This window comes from Oncorhynchus nerka, linkage group LG14 (genome assembly GCF_034236695.1).
Source record: "Oncorhynchus nerka isolate Pitt River linkage group LG14, Oner_Uvic_2.0, whole genome shotgun sequence".
In the NCBI taxonomy this organism is placed as follows: domain Eukaryota; kingdom Metazoa; phylum Chordata; class Actinopteri; order Salmoniformes; family Salmonidae; genus Oncorhynchus; species Oncorhynchus nerka.
This window is the reverse complement of record NC_088409.1, coordinates 68,530,009-68,553,881: the sequence shown is the minus strand read 5'-3', so window position 1 is coordinate 68,553,881 and position 23,873 is coordinate 68,530,009. Positions and strand designations below refer to the sequence as shown.

At 46.2% G+C, this 23,873-nt stretch overlaps 1 pseudogene; it reads right to left on the bottom strand.

Moving 5' to 3' along the window:
- Positions 1-1,079: 1,079 nt before the first annotated feature.
- Positions 1,080-23,432, bottom strand: LOC115137775 (Fanconi anemia group J protein homolog; annotated as a pseudogene).
- Between the last annotated feature and the right edge of the window lie 441 nt (positions 23,433-23,873).

The window sequence follows — 23,873 nt, the reverse complement described above, 5'->3', positions numbered from 1 at the left end:
AAAGACAGACAGGTAGAACAACTAATAAAATATAAACATAAAAACAGGTAATCGCAGTGCTAGAGGCATCACTACAGACCCGGGTTTGATCCCGGGCTGTATCACAACCGGCCGTGATAGGGAGTCCCATAGGGTGGCACACAATTGGCCCAGCATCGTCCGGGTTAGGGGAGGGTCTGGCCGTGGAGGCTTGTGGCGGTCCGAGCACCTTCAGGCTGAGCTCAGTCGTCAGTTGAATGGGGTTTCCTCCGACACATTGGTGCAGCTGGCTTCAGGGTTAAGCGGGTGGGTATTGAGAAGCGTGGTTTGGCGGGTCATGTTTCGGAGGACGCATGACTCGACCTTTGCCTCCTGAGCCCTTGGGGAGTTGCAGCGATGAGGCAAGATCGAAATTGGGGAGAAAAAGGGGGTCAAATACAAAAAAAGAACAATAATAATAAAAATTATAAACAACATAAATAAAAAATATATTATTTAAACTAGGCAGTCAATTACAGTTTCATAACAGAAAAATAAAATACAGCATTTATCATTTAAAATAACGTTTTTGAACGTCCTTGAGTGGCCCAGCCAGAGCCCGGACTTGAACCCAATCAAACATCTCTGGAGAGACCTGAAAATAGCTGTGCAGCGACGCTCCCCATCCAACCTGACAGAGCTCGAGAGGATCTACAGAGAGGAATGGGAGAAACTCCCCAAATACAGGTGTGCCAAGCTTGTTCCGTCATACCACAAAAGACTCGATGCTCTAATCACTGCCAAAGGTGCTTCAACAAAGTACTGAGTAAATGGTCTGAATACTTATGTAAATGTGATATTTCCATTTTGTAATACTTTTGCAAACATTTCTAAAAAACAGTTTTTGCTTTGTCATTATTGGGTATTGTGATGTCATTATTGGGTATTGTGATGTCATTATTGGGTATTGTGATGTCATTATTGGGTATTGTGTGTAGATAGATGAGGGGGGAAACAAAGCACTGTACACCTTGCCAATACAAGGTGCTTTATTGACAGTTCAATCTACCCATCTGCACTCTTCCACATCAACTTGACAACACAAACCAAAACCAGCAAACATGATTTTATTAATCAATTTTCCATATCACAATTATTTATATTTACTGATATATAATCACCCTGGAGATGTTCTCAAAATGGATGATGGGGTTTCTGAGGTTTCTTGTGTTACTGGAAAGGCCTTTGTGTGTTTCCCCAAGTCATTAAATACACGATACACATCCCACACCACACCTCCCCCCTCTAGTTTACATCAGACAATTACTTTATCATAGGATTGTACAGTAATTTTGGGGTAAAATGGAAGAGTTCTATCTGTGTGAAGTCAGACATGCTGCCTCACCCCCCACTCCTCTCCTCACTCCAAATAACACATCTCATTAAAACACATAACGGGACAATGCTTCCATCGCGTTTACAGGAAAATAAAGACGCATTTCTTCTTGCATTTTGATGATGTGTAAATATAAGACAAAAATATAAGACTGCACGCAATTTGTGCAACGTTCGTTAGCTCCAGACTGTTTAAACAGATAATGTCGGTCAGACGAGACGACCCAGCCATGCTGTCACGCTAGATAATGAGACATGATGATCTGAGAACTGGCTTTACTGAGCGTCTTGGTGTCTGTCTAATTGTCTATAGTCTATGGTTATAACCTGGAACCTGGGCCCGTGTTTATAAAGAGTTTCAGTTCCAATGTTGATCTAGGATCATTTTAATAATGATTTAAAAAGAAGCACTGATTCTAGATCAGCACTCCTACTGAGCCTCTGAATACAGGCCCTTGTGCCTAGTCATCTACAGTTATAAACTGGTGTCTAGTCATCTATGGATATAACCTGAGGGACAACAGAGAATTAGCTGGTTAGTTTAGGATGCTTTCTGTCTGGACCTGGACAGCCTGCGTGTCCTGCTGCCTGTCTGCCTGTTCTGGCCCTGGGTCCCCCCTGGGTCTGACCCTGCGCCTGGGTCTGGTTCACCTCCTGTCCTTCTCACTGACCTTGGTCCTCCTTTCTCTGGGTCTCTTGCTGTTGGGCCTTGTCACCACTCTCGCTGCCTGTCCTGTTCCCATCTCACACTGACAGTCTCTACTAGCTGAGGGAGCAAGAGCGCCGCCCCTCTGGGTATCAGTGGTAATGACCGTTCCTGTGCCCCTGCTCTGGGCCAAACAGGTCCTCAGACACAGCCTGGGCTGTTCCGGTAGATAGAGCAAGGCTGGCCGCAAGCACAGTTCCCTCCCCTGTCATCGTCCAATGCACTGTCCTGGGGAGAGGCTTGGTCCACATCCTCTTCATCATCAAACATCTCAGGTGTGAAGATGCTCTGGTCTTCCTCTAGCAGGGTGGGATCGTCTGGGCTCTGGTCCTGGCTGGGAGGGGTAGCTGCCGGTCCATCCGTCCCCTTACGGGCCTTCCTTCCTGGGCAGGGGATCCAGACTTACATTCTCCTGGTTCTCCTTCTCCCCCTCCACAGAGTCAGGCCGAGGCGGGACGACCAGAGGACCACAACGCCGGCCTGGGTCCCGGAAGATGGGGGGGTCTTGAAGTGGGTGGAGCTCACAGGAGTGGAGGTGGTGCAGGGGCCGTGGGTGGTGGAGACAGTGGGGGAGGGGCCTTGGGATCACTCTTCAGATGAGCGGAGGGGTGTTGCTGTGTCTGCTTCTGGTCACGTGCCCACAGAGAATACACACGTTATGGGAAACCATAGAAAGGAAAGACAACACAGTTGTATGAAGACTTATAATACATTTAGACATTCAGATGAGCTGATTGGAGCAGTCATCAGGTGTTGACAGTAAAGGTGAGAAAATAATGGGGAAAGTACATTGACGATGTCAACATTGGCCTCAAGGATCCTATATGCTGGGCCCGTAACAGCTAGGTTAGTGTGCAGTACACTGCACATGTTTAGTGGTTTAGGGGTGTGGGCAAAGGATGTCTTTCTGACTCTTATCCAGAACAGTGCAGTGGAGAAGAAATCACCACCACCGTCTCACGCTCAATATAACACAAACAATGGTCAATGTGATTTATTTAAAGCAACAGTCTAACATCTGCTCATCAAGCTGCTTGCCTCAGACCAACCCAGCATCACTCAGCCATGTATAAGGTCTCGTAGTAATGAGACAGATTGATCCAGCTCCTGACACCCCCACCCACCCCTCAAAACGCAATTGACCAAACAGCTCAGCCTTACAGCGACCCAAGTAACGAGACAGACAATAGACTAGAGCTCTAGAACAGAGTGTATCCACTTAATTTATAAACCCAGTGACCTCATAGTACTATCATTCCGTTAGGTTCAGAACCCATGTTTTTCTATGGATCCATCCTCAGTGAGGTCCAAGGTACCATATGAAGCCGGATATCTCGCTGCATTTACGCTCACTTAGCTTGACACCTATAAGAGGTTCTGCTGTAACAAACAGCGGAGGGTAGGATCAGAAGGAAACGGCATTGCTCCTCTACACCCCTAACATCCTTGTTCCATTACATTTATTTATCAGATAAGTAGATCCAAAAAGCCTCACACATTGTTCCCCTGTTCCCATCCACTTTACTGGGACAGGACTGTTCATATAATACCATCCCATCATGAATAACAAGATAGAGGAAGACACCAGATGTTGGTCTGCAGTGAGGTCATGTAGTCGAGGTAGTGGGAGATCTTTGTGGAAGACTGACTGATGCAATGGACTCATTAGGAACCACTTATACAAGGAGTTAACGTAAAGAGCTCTGGATGAAGCTTTCATATGTTTTTATGCACCAATCAAACCTCTGATAATCTACCAACTTCCCTGACATAACTTATTTATCTAATGTAATACATCCCTGTACATCTCATCTGTGTTTCCATGGCTGATGATGGACAGAGGCCACAGAGCAGGTGGGACAGAGACCATAGGGGGAACCCAGGACCTGACCCCCTGTAGCTGGGTGTGGGGCTCTGGGACCTGAGAGGTGGTAGTATGGTAGTGTGGTGCATCGTGGCCCAGAGAAGGCTGTCTGAGCTGGGGCTAGGACTGGGCCGACAGTGGGACAGATCTTCCACAGTCACTAGAGATTGACTGGCTGAACAGGATGGTGGTGCTGTCGAACATCTGGCTCCCTGCTCCATGGGTCTCTCCTGCCCCCTGTTGGCACCTGGAGAAGGTCATCAGCGACTGCATAGCACAGATGAAGGCGTTGTGGTGCCTGAATAGGTTATGCACCCACTTGTACAGACCTGGTGTAAACAGAGACCAATCTTGTTAGTGGAAAACAAAATATAAAAACAAAATTATTCCTACTTTTCTAATAACACTTAATTTATCAATCCTCTAGGTTAAAACCACAACACACCTCTATCTTGTGGACCACCAAGTGCCCAAGATAAGAAACTACACATTGTGTCAGGCAACGGAGACAGAGGGTTTGTTTGAGTAATTCAAGCTCGAGTGGCTGCAACCTGCGATCATTCATTTCAGTACCTGAGATGTATTAGTTGGGGTTGTTCCCAAACCGGTCGTCTACCAGAATGAGGGCTCCCCAGTCATTCTTGTGTCTAATACACCTGTGGTAGTAAAAACATGTTCAAGTTCAGGTAGTAACCTCCTGGGTTTCAAAATGATCAAACATTTTTATGCTTACTGATCATGAGCCTGATTTGTGAGCTAGGAAGAAGCCTCCTGTGATAGGCTGAGTCGAGGACAGAGAAACAAACAAGAACACAAAGAGACCCGTACCTGACCAGGGCTTGGTTGAGGGCTCTGTAGGCCTGGATCTCATACCAGCGGGAGCCTGACAGCAGACCCCTGGCTTTACAGTGCTGGTCATTATACTTCATCTTCAGCTCCACCTGAAAACACAGCAGGAATGTTAGATGGAGACACGCCACAGGACGGGTTATCAGGACACTGCCATACTGCCACCACAGACCAAACCAAAGCTGAAACAGAGCAGAACAGACAACGGGACACAGACTGGTATGCTTACAAAGACATTGAAAGATTAATGATAGAAAACATTTGTCCCGTTTTAAAATCTGGTTAGCTGAAGTCACTAGTCTGTTTCATATGGCAAGGATTTAGCATGATATCTCTGGCAGATCCATCACATTCGATAAGATATGGCAACCCTTTCTGTTTTATCTATCATGTGATGGGCAACATGACAGAGTCTGCAATCCACCCTGATCCATAGTAGCATACTTATTTATGACTTTTGTGTCCAATTTCAATTTAAAAAATGGTGCCGATTATTTTCTACTCAGTCAAGGCACTGTTTTTGTTTTTCCTGTCTTCTTCCAGAGGGTCTGCTTGTAAAAATGAACATGTATAAATAATGAACTTTTATTATGTTACAGCCTTATTCTAAAATTACATGTTTTCCTCATCAATATACACACACACAATACCCCATAACGACAAAGCTGAAACCGGTTCAGACCCTTTGCTATGAGACTCTAAATTGAGCTCAGGTGCATCCTGTTTCCACTGATCATCCTTGATATGTTTCTTCAATTTGATTGCAGTCCACCGGTGGTAAATTCAATTGAACAATGTATAAAAATATTTCCCGCAATGCGCACAATTCTTCTCTAACATGATTACTAATTGATTTAAAGAAAATGTAGTTCAACACCGTACCGAAAGTTTCGTAAGAGAGCGCATAGATACAAAATACTAATCGCTAGTGTGAATACCGGCAAAACGCTACGACCAGCAAAACATTTATTTGTGTATGTTACATCGATATTTAGTCGATCGATACACCCCAGACTTTTGGCCATCTGTTTCAGCTCGGTTTGTTTTCCAGTTATGTAGTTCACTGTCTCAACGTAAGGCACATTTCTTACAGACCTTTCCCGTTAGCTTTAAAAGGTCAGCATTTAAAAATAGATTTAATAGATTTGACCTACATTCTAATTAAACAGACGATAAATACTAGTCCACTAAGTGTTCTAGAATGCAGGAAAATGTGGGTCAGTTCAAGAGGGTGAAATGTTTTCTTTACCTTATGTCCTTATAATCCAAATCATTCATCTGTACTTTATTATAGCCTCAATATGCTTTGATGAATTTCGAACGTTATAGGTGCGTTGGCAAAATGACAAGCTCACGAAATGCATCTGATTAATTCATTAGGAGTATGATTTACATTCATAATTTTAACCACAATGTAACAAATAAGCAACATGTTTTTAACTTTAGCAAACATTGTCAAAATTAAATGTGCTCACTTAGCCTATCTTCATCTCCCTCCGTTGCACTGTACTTTCTACTTTTAGCACCCTGGTCAAAAATGGTGCGTGCCCTTGTATGGTCAAAATGTCAGAACTCCTGTTCCCCCATTGAAATTGTCTTTAGGTCAGGAATCAGATTCAACGGGACAATTTTTTTTCTTCTTCTGGAGGATGGTCAGGAGCCGAAACATAATTCCAAATAATTTGTAGACTTCAAATTGACCGTAAGAAACCACACATATATAATATTTGACTAAAACATAATTTCAAACCTAGCTTACATTTGGATATGATCACATATACAGTGCCTTTGGAAAGTAGTCAGCCCCCTTGACTTTTCCCACATTTTGTTAAGTTACAGCCAAATGGCATGTCTTCCTAAAACTTCTTATAACACAAACTCTCTTTGTAAAATCTAAATTCTAAGAACGAAAGTGTGTTGAATAGATTTACAGTGGATTCGGAAAGTATTCAGACCCCTTGACGTTTTACACCATTTGTTACATTACAGCCTTATTCTAAAATTCATTTATAACATTTTTTACTCATCAATCTACACACAATACCGCATAATGACAAATCGAAAAACAGGTTTTTAGACATTTTGGATAATTGATTAAAAACTAAGTATTCAGACCCTTTGCAATGAGACTCAATTGAGCTCAGGTGCATCCGGTTTCCATTGATCATCCTTGAAGTTTCTACAACTTGGAGTCCACCTGTCTATATATAGAGCAAAAACCAAGCCATGGGGTCGAAGGAATTGTCTGTAGAGCTCCGAGACCGGATTGTGTAGAGGCACAGATCTGGGGAAGAGTACCAAAACATTTCTGCAGCATTGAAGGTCCCCAAGAACACAGTGGCCTCCATCATTCTTAAATGGAAGAAGTTTGGAACCACCAATACTCTTCCTAGAGCTGGCCGCCTGGCCAAACTGAGCAATCGGGGGAGAAGGGCCTAGGTCAGGAAGGTGACCAAAAACCCGATGGTCACTCTGACTGAACTCCAGAGTTGCTCTGTGGAGATGGGAGAAACTTCTAGAAGGACAACCATCTCTGCAGCACTCCAACAATCAGGTCTTCATGGTAGAGTGGCCAGACGGAAGCCACTCCTTAGTAAAAGACACACCACAGCCCGCTTGGAGTTTGCTAAAAGGCACCTAAAGCACTCTCAGAACATGAGAAACACGATTTTATGGTCTCATGAAACCAAGATTGAACTCTTTGGCCTTAATGCCAAGCGTCACGTCTGGAGGAAACCTGGCACCATCCCTATGGTGAAGCATGGTGGTCATCATGGGGTGTCATCATGTGTGATTTTTTGTAATTTAATCCATTTTAAAATAAGGCTGTAACGTAACAAAATGTGGGAAAAGTGCCTTCGGAAAGTATTCAGACCCCTTGAGTTTATCCACATTTTGTTACGTTACAGCCTTAAAATAAAATTGATTAAATAAAAAAAATCCTCAGCAATCAACATACAATCAGAACATTTGACTGAATCTTGTGTAGCCCAGAGCATTATCTTTGACATGAAGTGAAAAGGACAAATCGCTACTTGTCAAACACCCCAAAACCACCAAATGTGCTCCAATGGCTGATAGGCTAGCCATAGCTGTGGGCCATCACCTGTGCTCAGACCTGCCATCCAGCACCTTTCAGGCATCAGGCAGGGCACATCTATTGAGAACTAATGTGATTCATGTGGGCTGTGGAGTGGGAAGGTGAGGGGCAGACCAGAATCTCAGGGGGAGACGCCAACCCCCTGTAAAAAAAGAGCCTGAAGAGGTTTATTGCCTGCCCAGAATTCCCCCTCAGACAGATCTGTTGTGAAAGGGGGAATAAAGGGGGCATACAGTGGAGATGAAGAAGAGCAGACAGGAGGTCGGAGGGGATCTAGGCAACACAAGTGATGAAGTTGATCTGGAAAACAGATCTGCTGTGAAAGATGGGAGGATAGAGCAAAAGGCAAAGAGATGATGAGACAGGAGGTGGGGGGCAGAAAAGGTGGTCCAGTCAACACAAGACGAGCAACAAGCCATGCCACAAAAAGGCCACGAAAGCATCCATCTCCATCAATTTGCATCCATCCATCAATTAATCTCTCCTGGATTTTCAGCGCTAACCTTTTGGGATTGACAAGTGAAAAGTTCATGTGGCGTCTGACGGGGGGGGGACATATGGGACATGCCAGCGAACAACAGGAACTGACAGGCAGGTGCCGTGTGTTCACAGCCCAGAGCACCATGTCCCCTAACGACACGGGCATGTACACACTGTTCCCCTCTCTGCTTTCTGTCCTGGCAGAGAGGTGTGTCATTACTGGACGTCATCATGGTCTGGATGAGTCCGTCCATATTTGGTCTGAGCCAAATAAAGAACAGGAATTAGATTCATTTAAAAAATAAATAAATAAACGCCTCACTAGACCATGTCAAAATGGACCTGCAGAAGCCACTCCATTTTCTTCCTGGCCAGATGTATACCACTCATGTCATGGGGGCTCACGAGGCGCAGGTTTAGTGGCTGGATGGTGAGATGAGATGTCTCCTCCTGTCTGTTAAACACCAGAGGGCTTGATGCATCTGCTTCTGAGACCACGAACGGAAATGGCCAGTATCCCCGAGCAGCCAATGTCATCGAAATCCAATGGGAGTCCATTTCAGCGTCCCACCCCAAGTGAAAACCATATCTGACATGACAGGATGCATATGTGAAAAAGCCAATTCTAGCTTCTAGCGAATCTCCTCCTAAATGTGAAAGAAACTGCCAGATAGAAGAGATTAGTTAAAATGTCAGGAGATCGCTAGTCGCTCGTTCGCTTTGGCCCAGTCCTCCCACCGCTACCTGTTCATGCTTAAAAACATACATTTAACCAGCAAGCATGGTTTGCAGCTGAGCGGACTGGTTTGCGTGTGCCCCCCTGGCAGTCCTAACCATCTTGTGCCTGTCAGTGAGATTGTGGAGCGCTCCATCTGCCTAATGTGGCAGAGCTGACAGCTGGGTGCCTCGTCCTCAGTGTGTCCCTGTAAGACGTGAACACAACCAGCACACACACACACATTCTTACACCCCCCCCCTAAACTGTCTGGTCCTCCTCCTCCATAAAGTATCAAAGCAGAGACACGAGGTCTCTATAAAACTATGTTTGTGTCTTAAAATGTCTGCTGTACTCCTCATTAAGAAAACAGAGATGCCGTATCAGTGGCCTTTCATTGCCTGTTGAACCAGAGGATTGTTTCTCTCCCTCACACACGACTCTGTATTGTAAGACATGCCTGTTGTGGAAAAAACAACTCTACATGTGTATAATGTAACATTGTGTGTGTCCCAAATGGCACCCTATTCCTTATATAGTGCAGGGCTCTGGTCAAAAGTAGTGCACTAAATAGGGAATAGGGTAACATTTGGGATGCACTTTAAAATGTAATAGTAGCTTAGCAGAGCTTTCGGTGTGGAGGACTGTTTACAGTTCACCTTTGATCTCAGGCACAATAACAGGCTAGTAAACGCAGGGCTGCTCTGTGCTTTGGTTAAAACCTTAAAGTTTTGTTGAGAGTTGGGTCTGGGAAAAGCAGTCTAGGCATGAAGGTAGGCGTCCACAATACATGAGGGCTCTACATAAGCTATAGGGGGTGCATGCTTGAAATGTGGGACAGGGTCAGTGAGTCCAAGTTAACGTGTGCTGAGAAGGGAATGTCTATATGTGCTTCCATAAAGGCATAAATGTTAAACAGCTGGGAGAGTAAGAATATATGTACTTTTGTGGCTGTGGGCATGTGAGCGAGACCATTTGAGTGTAGTATAAGTGTAGTTGTGAGAGAAAGTGTGCACTACATGTGTGATATGAACATGCGTGCATGTGAGTGTGTATCTGACCCCTCTAAGATCCCCGTCATAGCCGAGGCAGTGTTGTGTTGCTGTGTACCTGTGGCTTCCTGCCTGCCCGGCGCCTGCTTGGTTGTTTTAGCGTAGCTGTCAGAGGGGCCGTGGGGACAAACAGTCACAATGACCTGGACCTGACAGTCATTAGTGTCATGTCCTGTTCCCTCTTCTGGTAATGGGGGTCAGCTAGCAGACCTTACCACCCCCCCAGGGCTCCTCTGGGGCCAGGACCGGCAGCTGATACACCAGGAGTAGAAGAAAAATAAAAAGGAGAGAGCAAGAGAGCTGACATGCGGACTGCCATTTACACCATAGATGAGAGGAAAGAGAACTTTTCAGAAAATATCTGCTGTGCTGTTGGGTGAACCTGTTTCTCAGCATGAGTATCCCCCAGAAGCCCATAGCTCGCACTCTCTCTCTCTCTCCCCCCTCTTTCCTTCGGCCACATCTAGCCTACTCATCTCCCATCCCTCCAAGGCTACTCAAAATGTAGCCTGCGATCGGGCTACACGATAAGGCTAAATACTGATGCTGGGCCCCGCGACCCTGACCTTCATTTGAACTTTACCTATCGTCTTCTGATTTCATTTAACATTACATTTAAGTCATTTCGTCCATATTCAGGTGTAAATATGAGACAAGAAATCCACAGAAAAGTGTTATTAACCCACCTGCCTCTGTATGTGGTGATCTGCTCATCATCACCTAAGGCTCACAATAAAGACAGTACCCGCGCGCGATGCATGCATACTAACCAGTCTTACAAGGGTTTACATGGTTTTGTGTCCACGGCAGTACCAGTGTTTAATAATACATTCCTATGGATATTTTTTCGACCCGAAGGACCAACCGCACAGACAACCGGTAGAGCAAGTTCAAACGTTACATTATTCAACATTCTGGCTTGTGAGGAAACTTTCCAAGTGTTTGCAGTGCTTTAATTCAGACTGTATACACAGAAAGCTGGCATCACAGTCAGATTTATTAGGCAACACTGGGCCATGACAAAAAGGTAAGGAAGAATGGAGGGAGGAGGGATGGATGGAGGGAGGGTGAGAGGAAGACAAAGGTAGAATCTATCTGCTCAGGCAGACAGAACAATCACTTTGGGATGATTTTTTATTCATCTGTTATTTTACCAGGTAAATTGACTGAGAACACATTCTCATTTGCAGCAACGACCTGGAGAATAGTTACAGGGGAGAGGAGGGGGATGAATGAGCCAATTGTAAACTGGGGATTATTAGGTGACCGTGATGGTTTGAGGGCCAGATTGGGAATTTAGCCAGGACACCGGGGTTAACACCCCTACTCTTACGATAAGTGCCATGGGATCTTTAATGACCTCAGAGAGTCAGGACACCCGTTTAACGTCCCATCCGAAAGACGGCACCCTACACAGGGCAGTGTGTGGGGCATTGAGATATTTTTTTAGACCAGAGGAAAGAATGCCTCCTACTGGCCCTCCAACACCACTTCCAGCAGCATCTGGTCTCCCATCCAGGGACTGACCAGGACCAACCCTGCTTAGCATCAGAAGCAAGCCAGCAGTGGTAGGCAGGATGGTATACTGCTGGCAAATTATATTACAGAGCACCAGAAAAAGAAGAGGATGGAGGATGCACTTTGTATGTGTGTGTGTCCCAGTGTGTGTGTGTCCCAGTGTGTGTGTCCCAGTGTGTGTGTGTGTCCCAGTGTGTGTATGTGTGTGTGTCCCAGTGTGTGTATGTGTGTTCAGAACTTTTTCATTGTGGAGGTCTGTAGGAAAACACATTGGTAGCCAGCAGATTCTGTGAAGCGCTGACTGGACACAACGGTAAACAGGGGTCTTTCTCTCTGGGTCCTCTGCTGTGAAACAGACCTGATGGGCTCACCACCAAGAACTTGTGTCTGGTTCTTACCTGCAGGTCCTTGATGTTGAGGAAGGGGATGCCGACGTTGACCACTGTTCTGGCGTTGTCGTCTGTGAAGTCCAGTCCTTCACTCACCTTCCCTCTACACACAGCCATCAGCAGAGCTCCATTTGGGGGGGGGGGGGGGGGGCAGGAACAACCCCAACATCAACCCAGTCATCTGTCCTAAACAGATATGACTAGAATTCTTCCACATTTAAAAGGGTACCCAACACCAAACCAATTGGTGCTCAGTCCCTTGCAAAAGAGAGATACAGACAGACTGACACAGATAGACACAGAGAGTGAAGAAGAGAGAGTGAGACAGCCCAGTCTCACCTCTTTCCCATGCAAACTCTCCACTGATTCTGATGGCATCATAGTTTTCTCCTCCTCTTAGCTCTGTGATCAGTCTTCCTGTCCCCCAGCTTCTCCCCCAGCCCTGTGTTGGTCAAGCAGTCACACAGCTTGTCAAGCATCTAAGAAAACAGAACACCAGCAAACAAAGCAGGGCTTCATGGATGCAACAATAAAAATAATAAACCGTGTGATTTGTTCATATCTTTTTCAATTCATCTTTTTCTTAACATTTCTTCATTTGTTTACTCTTTGGCTGGTAGACATTGCATCATTTTCAAAACTCAGCTATCAGCAGATTCCTGAAGAATACACCACAAAGCCTTCCAATAAATAAATAACTATCAATTGGTCCTAACATGAATCAGGCTTGGCACCACTATGGGATGGAAGCTATTCTTCACATGGGTCTTAATGACCTAATGAAGCAACAGAGCAGGAGTTGAGACTACAGTAAACAGGAGAAAAACTATGGCCATATTACACCAAGAAATGTGGTCCACATTAGAGCCCCCTGAGAAAACCTTTCACATAGCAGCATAAATACTGAGGTTTGTCTGCCAGCCAAAAGCAGCAACCTCTCCTCTCACAAGACATACAGAGAAACAGGTTTCCAGGAAGTTAGAGGGGGCACAATCCTTTCAGGGTTAAACAGTCCAGTACACTGTCCCAACAACTTGGCATCCAGACACTGCAGGTGTGTGTCTTAAAGTCTGAAACAAAGTTCACATCATGATGGCACTGGAAGCTCCTCTGCCCCCCAGCCTGTCGTTCTCCCTCCTGTGGCTCAGTTTCCCCCTCCCCTGCCTCCACAAAGTTGATGCGTTTAAACCCCCCCACTCTTCCTACATCCATAATAAAATCACTGTTGCTGCTGTTAGTGCAAAAAGTCACAGTCTCTCCAGGGAGGAACATTGAGCTAAAAGCCCTCTCCTCGTCAGCTCCTAGCAGAGATCTAGTCATGTCTCCACCGTAGCCCATTATTTGCATGGCTTCACAATCAAAGGGCATCTTCATTGGTTTGGAAATGTGTTTGAAGGGTCAAGTAGAAGTTCTTCTTGTCTTGTAGTCAGCAGAAAAACTTCTCACATCAGAGCTGGGACAGAGAAGTAGTGGTACTAAAACATTGTTTGCAGTTAGTCGGTTACTCTAACACAGGGAAAGATAGGGAAATGAAACATTACGAGCGTGTGGATGGATGGATGGTTCCTCTGGTTCCTGGCACACCAAGATGACTGACTAATTACCAACACATTTGAATACAGGCCAGACCACCAAAATAACAATGTTACATTTAGCTATATTATGATAATCATTCAGAGGCGTATTTAATCAGGTCGCCTCACTCAGTGCCACAAAACAACCGGGAGGGCCGGGAAACAGGAACATTTGCATCAATAAAACACAACATTTTCAGAAAGGCTGCAGCGTTACATTGACAAGGGCCGTCCGCTTCATTCGTCAACCACCACCACAACTCCTCCACAAAACTGGTTGTCCCAACAACTGCTTTCCAATCCTGACTGACAACGGGTGAATTATTCATGTTATATACTTTAGGGTGGGAAACAAAACAGCCATTATCTGCCACACTGCACTTGAGGAAGACCAGAGGAGAGGCCGATTCAAGGAGGAAGGTAAGAGGAAGCTCAGTCTCTGACTGATCTAATTGATGGACTGGGTGACTGTAGTCAGCATCTTGGATTGTTGAGATTGTCCTTTATGCAGCCGACGTAAAACTTCTGCCAGGGAACAGCGAGTAACCTGATAACAAGGGAAGAGTAACCCGATAATAAAACGCCAGCCAGGGCTCTTAAAACACAGAGTGTAAGTCACAAATAGCACCCTATTCCCTATATAGTGCACTACTTTTGACCAGAGCTCTTTAGGCCCCCCCCCCCTATGGGATATGGTCAAAAGTAGTGGACTATAAAGGGAGTAGGGTGCCATTTGAGACACAGGAAGAGACACATGCACTTGAGCAGCACAAACAGTCTTTGTGCAGAGCTTGTCGTTTATATTCCCCGAGTTGTAATTTGTAAAGCCCTTATAAAAGCGGGGGGCGAAATACAATCCAGTCAGTGCCACTCCAGCAGGAGCCCCTTGGCTTGCAGCAGGGCCCAGGGTAATGCTTTTATCTCTCAGACACTAAGAGTAAACATCACTCTGACTGCATTCCAAATAGCACACTACTCCATACATAGTGCAGTGCTTTTGACCATTAACATAGTGTACTTTAAAAGGGAATAGGGTGCCATTTAGGATGAACCTTCTGTCTCGTTGCTCCAACTGATGCTGCCATTTAATTACGAGCACATTTTCCTTAATCTTGACTGAGTAGAGCTGGGTTCAAACGCGACGAGGCGAGGCAGGGCAGACAATAGGCAGGGAGCATAAATATTCAAATCAGTAGATGGTGATAGTGCTGACGTCATCCAAGTATTCCTATGCAAACTCCCGATTGTTCATGAACTATTTGAAATATGCCATATTGCTGAATCTTATACCTCAGTGGGTTGAATGGCAACAAACAATTGTTAAGGATCATGGTGAAAGTGGCCACAACTAGCAAAGGATTATAGTCGATGAGGTTGTTTTCATCCTGCCTGAGAGTCAACCGGGAGCCTCCTCGTAGCCTGCCTGTGTCAGCACGTGGTCCTGCCTGTGTCAGCACGTGGTCCTGCCTGTGTCAGCACGTGGTCCCAATTTCAGCAGTCGATTTCTGCCTAGTGCAATTTTAATTAAATGTAATTCAACTTGAAAGAATTCACAGTGGGGTTTCGAACTTGATCATAATAAACTAATTTTAAAGCCTAAAACGACCGCAATAAAAAAAACATACACATTTTGGCCGGTCTGTCGATCATACATAGGGTTTCTAGGGCAGACCAGGGCTTTTGGCGCCGCTAGGTTGCTACGCAGTAGCCGACCAGCAGTGCTTCTGACTTCACGCTCCAGACTGGACACTTGGGGCCTGGCAGGGAGACGAGACAAGGAGGAGGGCTGGCTAGGTCTAGGAGACTGTGCTACACTACTCTATGGAGAGGCAGGCAGACACATGACAGTCACCTAACTATTCATCAAGACTAGTCTCCTCTGCCAGACAGCTCACCTAGACCTCTAACTGATCTGACCAAACTAATGACAGCTAATATCATTTTGCAAGAACTATGCACAAGCAATCGGTGCACACCAAAGTGAGGACCTGTGTAGAGTTTATGTGGCCGAGTCCACATGTAGTACACAGAGTATAACTGGAAGGATGCCGTTGTGTACCATGGTGTGAGTGTGTGTGTGTAACTTCATGACTAATTTAAGGGCATTATCTGGCGGGTAGGTGGCGTATCCACAGGGTCTGCTGAAGCGCTACAGTAAATGTCAATCTGCACACTCGGCTGGCGCCCAGGTGCAAACACAACAGGAACGACCCACAGAGGGGAAAAGCACCACACACAGACATTTTAAAGTCAAATGTCTCCTTCTGAATTTACCGGTTGTGTACTTCATTTAAACAAATATGAAGGAAATAGATGAAGAGGAAACAAACTGAAGGTGGCAAACGTGTGACTCAAACCCCCTAGTGGCAATGTGTAGTCCACAACCACTGGATCGGCAACAGGCCAGTGCTAGCATGGCCCCTCATTCTACAAGGCACACAATAAGGGTCCAGGCAACATGACATGAGGAGGACTACAGCATTTAGCCAGTCTCAGAGTAACCAACAGGCAAAACTAACAGTGAATAATTCATGGTGATTTCTGGGTATGGTGTGTGTGTGTGTGTGTGTGTGCGTGCGTATGCGTGTGTGTGTGTGTGCGTGTGCAACGCTCAGGTTCTGGCAACAAACAACTTAGTAGAGTGGGCCAGATCTTTGCTTTGTCTAGTCTGGAGGGACGAATGCCACTCTTAGGCACTGAACTCTACACCTCTCTCTTGTGCACATCTTCCCTCCCTCCCTGGACCCACAATCTCCATATTTCACCTCTTTCCTCTCCACTCCCTCTGTCTGCCCTTCCCCCCCATCCCTGGTGTCGGTGGGCTGTGTTGCGACACGTCACTGTTCTGGTAGCGCCCGTTAAATTATGGAAGGGGTCTTGGGCGACTGTAGCATTAATGAAACATGCAGGCCTGCCTGCTCCTACACTGCTTTGTGGGGGAGAGCGGGAAATGTGTTGCAGCCTTAAATGATTCCGTTTAAATATGACTGCAATCATCACGCCAAGGACGGTGCCAACCTAGTGACCACCTGCCATCCCAACCCCTCCCCTGGTGTCCACATCTGGAGAGTGAAGCTTGGGCTGTCAAAGTTAAGCAGAAGATCTTCTTGGTATCTACTTGTAGTATTTCTCTCCAGAAGGGTTGGCTGTTAGTGAGCACAGACACGGGTCATCATGATGATGTGGTCGGTGACACTTTGCTTCTTGAAAGTCCAATATCTTGAAAACTTGACTGCTGACATTTAAAACATTTTGGGATTGTATCAATAATGAAACCCCCCCACCAAAATATAGTTTGAGTGGAATTCCCCTTTAAAGCTTTGCCTCCTCAAAGCTGTAGCTTAGCAAACATTTAGCCTACAACAGCAGCAGCAGTGCACCTCAGGTTTCCACTGTAAAAGGCCATATAAAACATCTCAGCTGGAACAGTAAAGATGGATACATCCCCGTCTGAGCAAGGTGACCCATAAACCCAGAGATAGAGGAGAGACACACCCTGTAGAGATGACAGCACACCTTACACTGAGTAATAATGTTGGAGCGTGGCTGGAAGACAGCAGGGCAAACGTGTGTGTCCAGCCTCCTCCTTCCTCAGCCCCCAGCCTCCTCCAGGCGCCAGCGTGGATGCCTTTTCACACATACAGCTAGGTGACATCACCCCTAATGGCCCTTATCTCAGTCTGCTTTAAAAGCATCTTGAGTTTCCTTTTGATCTTTTCACCTCTGGAAAACACTTTTTAATAAGCCCACCTCTCCTCTCCAACCCCCAGCGCTGAATTTTGTCCCTTTCCTCTTGCGGTGCGGCCAGACTGCGAGGCGCGGGCAGAGGGGTACCGTGGTTTTAATGGGCATTAACTGGGGGGCTGTTGAGGCTCATGTGCTACAAAACCACAGCTCCAGGAGGGCTCTGGGAGATGTCTGCGTGTGTAATGTCTGCAAGTAGTGTGTGTGCATGGCCACACACACACACGCCTGTGTGCGTGCATGCGTGAGAGAGTACCTTTAACTGTGTGTTCTTGAGTTGTACTGTATGTTCAGTGTGCGTATGCACCCTCACTGTGTCTGCCAGAAGTGTGTGTGTGTGTCTGTCAGAGGGCGACCGACAGAGCCGAAAGGAAAGCAGGACGCCTCTGTGGCCTTGCTGTGTGATCTTAGTACTGTGTGACTGTGTTCTTCATACCGCTGCCTCTCAGATAGGCATCATCCAGACATACTGGACAGGGGCACCTGGAGACGACCCATCCTCTGTCTCACTCACACACACGGCTCACCGGCTCCAGAGGGCCTCAACAGACTCTACAATTAATACCCCTCATCTCTTCATCATCTTTAAGAGACGTCTGTCTGCACATTAAATATTAATGCACAGAGGGCATAGAGCTCCTACACTAGTCATCAATAATACCCACCTAGAGTTGCTCTGTGGCTGTCTCTGCCTGCCTGGCGTCATGGCTGGGGGGAAAGAGACAAGACTGGATCCTAATAGGAGACTTTAAACATTCATATTCTGATAGCACTGATGTAGTCTCAACTGGATAGTCAACTAGAGGGAAAACCTTGAGCTTTGACAACATCAAAGGGTCAAATACAAAAACATAGGCCTATTGTAAATACGCATAAAGAATGTGTGTATTGTAAGACACTAAACAGGCACACAAGAAGACACACAAAAAAAAGGTATGCAGCACTATGCAAAAACACAAACAAACCTTCACATGTAACACTCGCGTATCTGTGCACGTGCGAGCACTAACACACATCCACAGTGACATGAGAGAGTCAGCTGGTCCCTAAGTGGACTGGTGGTGGTGATGTGACAGAGACACAGAGCCTGAATGGAAATCTATTATTCATGGAGGGAAGCATAACAAACAAAGGAGGACAAAGTATTTATCAACGGGCCCTTAGAAGTGTCTGGTTAACTGAAAGAGAATACCGGGTTTTATGTAAGGTATTTGTCAGCCTACGGCTATTTAAGAGACACCTATTAGGTCTACATAGACATACACTACCGGTCAAAGGTTTGGGGTCATTTAGAAATGTCCTTGTTTTTGAAAGAAAAGTACATTTTTCATCAAATTGATCAGAAATACAGTGTAGACATTGTTAATGTTGTAAATGACCATTGTAGCTGGAAACAGCAGATTTTTTAAATGGAATATCTACATAGGTGTACAGAGGCCCATTATCAGCAATTTGATATTTTAATAGACAAAAACAAGGACATTTCTAAGTGATCCCAAACTTTTGAAAGGTAGTGTATATTACAGCTGCTATGGACTCTTAGGACCTCTTCCTTTGGCATTCTGTTGAAATCAAACAAAACGTCTTTACTCTCTACCAGTTGCGCCAAACTTGCTTACACACAGCAAGGATATCATGGGTACATTAAAACACTCAACCTCAATATGTGGTCTCTAGCCCCTCCTGGTGGTAAATTGTAAGAACTGAAGATGATTTAAAGGAGAAATGGTCGTGTTCACTATGGCACTAAACGTTTTGCAATGGCAAAAGAAAATCTATTGAACTTTTTCAAACCGCGCTATGCTTGACCACATAGTCTAATTCCTTTCTGAGCATCGTTAACCATCAGATTGTTTCTGGATACTATGAAAACAATCATGAAACATAACATCAGTGGTGAGGCTGAAATTAAGGTAGGTGGTTTCTTCTGATCTGTGACTTGCTGATGACATGTCTGCCAGCCTCCAGCTGGATAGAGAACTTGACCCCAGCTCTGAGGAGAAGGATCCCATAGGAGACAATGTGCCTGAGGTCAGCACGATGCTGTGAACACTGTCCGAGATGTCTGAGAACGCCTGCCACCAAACACACACACCACCACACCCCTTAGGACAGGCAGCGCTCCATGTAATGTAATAATACGCTATGAGTAACATGTACTTTTATCCCCCAGTATAAAAGTTGTATACACAGCATTTACACTCCAGTACATCCTCCCCTGCTACTCACCACGGCTGAGTTGAGGCACCAGAAGCTGAGTGTGTGTACAAGGGTCTTGGCACTGTGGCGTCAGCGGTTGGGCCTGGCGAAGAAGCCCTGAGCATCTGGCACGTCTGGAGCAGTGGTCCAGGTGTAGGACTGCTGCAGCACCACGCAGTGGTCCTCTGCAAACCTGACCACGGGAACATGACCAGGACAGAAGTCTTCGTCAGTGATCGAAAGTGCTAGTATAATGTATTTTGTAGTATGTCTTGTTTTTCACCCTGACTACAATGCACATTTCCCAATTAGGACAATACAAATACTGACTGATTGTTAAAGACTGGTTCTGACCTGCTCTTCTCCCTGTAGAGGAAGTCTAGCCCAATGAAGAGACTCTTGAGGACAGAGGAGCTGACTGAGCTGATGGTGGGGACCTCCAATGTGTCCTCTCTCCCATTCACCAGCCCAACCCCTCTTTCTCCAACACCGCTGCTAGGTGCTTCTATACAGGGGGAGAGATGAGGGAGGGAAGGAGAAATGTGGAGAGATAAGAGAGGTGCTGTAGGCCTCCCTTCTAAACACACAAGTCTTGCAACAAAAAAAGGGGGTGAAAGTGAGAGATCAAAAGACAGGGACTGAGACAGAGACACAGGTGAGAGGAGACCTAGGTGGTCAACAACATTATCTGACCTGCAGCATGGCAAAGGTGTCAGTTGTGATGACCTTGGTATGGAAGAATCCCAGAACCTCCTTGCCATTCCACCCCTTACAGGACATCTCATACTCCCTCTCAGCCAGAACACTGCAGCTCTCCTGCATCCAACTACACCACAGGAGGAACAGACAAACAGACAAACAGACAGAGAGCGCGAGAGTGGCCATCTTAGAACTACTGTTTGATATTGAGGAAAGCAAGTCTAGTGAAGACATTCTTTACAAGTATTGATTACATTTCATTGTTAACCAAGATGGTTTGATTAGTAGACCAGTTGTGCTTGTGCTGGCCTAGAAAGAATGTACCAGGAATAGATAGGTAGAGAAACACCACTGTAGTTTCAGTTGGGGAGGTGATGAGGGAGCTCTTACTTGAGCAGGCTGCAGCAGAAGGCCCAGAGGGGTTAGGGTCTACCTAGATGGGTTAAGGTCTAACTCACTCCAGGAATTTAGGGTCTATTTACTTGAGCAGGCTGCAGCAGAAGGCCCAGAGGGGTTAGGGTCTACCTAGATGGGTTAAGGTCTAACTCACTCCAGGAATTTAGGGTCTATTTACTTGAGCAGGCTGCAGCAGAAGGCCCAGAGGGGTTAGGGTCTACCTAGATGGGTTAAGGTCTAAATCACTCCAGGAATTTAGGGTCTATTTACTTGAGCAGGCTGCAGCAGAAGGCCCAGAGGGGTTAGGGTCTACCTAGATGGGTTAAGGTCTAACTCACTCCAGGAATTTAAGGTCTATTTACTTGAGCAGGCTGCAGCAGAAGGACCAGAGGGGTTAGAGTCTACCTAGATGGGTTAAGGTCTAACTCACTCCAGGAATTTAGGGTCTATTTACTTGAGCAGGCTGCAGCAGAAGGACCAGAGGGGTTAGGGTCTACCTAGATGGGTTAAGGTCTAACTCACTCCAGGAATTTAGGGTCTATTTACTTGAGCAGGCTGCAGCAGAAGGACCAGAGGGGTTAGGGTCTACCTAGATGGGTTAAGGTCTAACTCACTCCAGGAATTTAGGGTCTATTTACTTGAGCAGGCTGCAGCAGAAGGCCCAGAGGGGTTAGGGTCTACCTAGATGGGTTAAGGTCTAACTCACTCCAGGAATTTAGGGTCTATTTACTTGAGCAGGCTGCAGCAGAAGGCCCAGAGGGGTTAGGGTCTACCTAGATGGGTTAAGGTCTAACTCACTCCAGGAATTTAGGGTCTATTTACTTGAGCAGGCTGCAGCAGAAGGACCAGAGGGGTTAGGGTCTACCTAGATGGGTTAAGGTCTAACTCACTCCAGGAATTTAAGGTCTATTTACTTGAGCAGGCTGCAGCAGAAGGACCAGAGGGGTTAGAGTCTACCTAGATGGGTTAAGGTCTAACTCACTCCAGGAATTTAGGGTCTATTTACTTGAGCAGGGAACAGCAGAAGGCCAGCAGCAGTTCGTGGTTGGAGCATCTGATGTTATCCAGCTTCTCCCTGGCAGACAGCAGCTGGGGTTTGTTCATGGTGTAGCTGGCAGTCCTCTATGTTGTGGGCCTCATCCAGAACCCCAATCTGACCCTTCAGGTTGATGGGAATCTGCAGGGGAGGAGAGGGAAGGAGATAGCCTCCCCTCCCACTGCACCCTAGTAGACATGCTGTAGGTTTGACCAGGTAGTTGTCAAGGAATATGTTCAGCTAAAAGTAAAAGGACACATCTATTCTTTAATGTGTGAAACCACCTTTTCTTCAGGCCTACATCCTCATCACTCACTCCTTCTCTAACTCCAACAACAATTCCCTGCATCCCTCGTTCTGCCAGATTCATGCTCTCCCTGATGATGGGGTCCAGTAGGTCGTTTTAGGGATAGAAGACAACACCCATCTCTCACTCCTCCTTATCCTTCTCTCTGCTCCCCTCACCATGCCTGCCCCTCCCACCAGACCCAAGCTCTCCCTGATGATGGGGGTCCAGTAGATAAGTTGTAGGGACAGAATAGGATACAGGCATGAGGTCCCTGGCAGCGTAGTAGGAGCAGGCCCTCAGCCTCCCCCCCAGCCGACTGATGTCCCAGGACTGATGGAGACCATGGACCCAGTGCAGTGTTCTGGTCCTGCATCTTGTGCACGCCGTTTTTGAAGCGGTACAACACGCCCTGCACATATTCCTTGACCACTACCTGGTCAAACCCGACGCTCCCTGCGTGTGGTACGTAAGAGAGAGAGGAGGAAGAGTTGTTTTCATCCTTGACAATACACACAATAAAACAAATTAAGTTCAGCTTACTGGTGACCTTGAGGACCTCTCAGAACCAACACTGATCAATACCTTCATCATGGTTTATACACATAGGACATGTACAGACACACACTCAATATAGGCCAGTACCAACAACTCTTCTGGCTTTACCAATAGCTCGGGGTAATTCCCAAGTGGCAGTCTCCAGTCTCATTACCCGGTCATCAGAGGCGCCTCATCTACCACCATGTCACAACCAGCCGGCTCCCCGATGACACACACACGTGACGACTATACTCCGTTACCGCCAAAGGCATGGAAAGAAAGGCAGCTATCAAAGGGGTGGATGGGTGCTCACTTCCTGCAACACATCATGGATAAACTTTTGCACTTAAAACGGTTTTGTTTCAAACGGTTCAGTGTGTGTGCGCGAGCACGCGTGTGGCGAAGGTTAAAGGATTAGCGTCCACTCAAGTAATTCTTATATTGGCTCAATGGCAGCTTAGGGGTGTGATTTGACTTCATGACTCCACAAAGAGAGAAAACACAACAGGGGAGTCTTAACCCAACGAAGCTCAGTCAGAGCCAGGTGTATGTAACAAGAGACTAGCTATAGACAGGGCCTAGAGGACTGGAGAGATACACAGGGCTGATGGAAGAATGAGTGTGATGGAGCTGTGGCCATTCTATCCTCTGGGGTTATCGCGGGGACATCTATTCTCTGTAACAGATCAGGATGTAACACTGTCACTGTGGCGACTGTAGGCTGAGGTGGACAGGACAGATAGACACCTCTGGTGACAGCGAAATAGGGGCTTATTATACGATCGGGCTGACCCATGTGTGTTTGTATGTGTGTGCTCATTACACTAGCCCACTCACCTTGAGGAGAACAGGAGTTAGGACTGTAACAGTAACACTGGCTATAAAGTCTCCCATCCGACACAAAACCTGTCTGAAGCCTCGTGACACGTCATCGTGCTAGAGACTGACCAATTGGGGATATTATGGGGTGTGATTGTCACCTGGGGCGACAGTGATGGGGGCTGTCTGCCTGTCCTTTAACTGTGGGGTTGGGTTACGAAGCCTTTCTTTCTAGAGCTCAGAGGCAGCTCAAATTCACTCCCTTTAAGTGTCTGTCACTGGGATTAGAAACACCACTCAAACTCATGATCGGAGGTGTGTGTTTCCATGTCTGAAGAGGTCATGGTTTTCACAGCTGGATTGGGGTGAATCTCAGTTCAAAATAATTAAATTCAGGCCCAGTAATAGTCAACGACCGCCAATGAGAGGTAAGAGGGCAACACTAATGTAGCCTAGCTAGGAGCTGAGCTGATCTAAGCCCTGGGGTGGAGCAGGCACAAGACCCTTATATTGGTGAAACTAGAAGTTAGGGAACCGGGCCAGCAACTGGACAG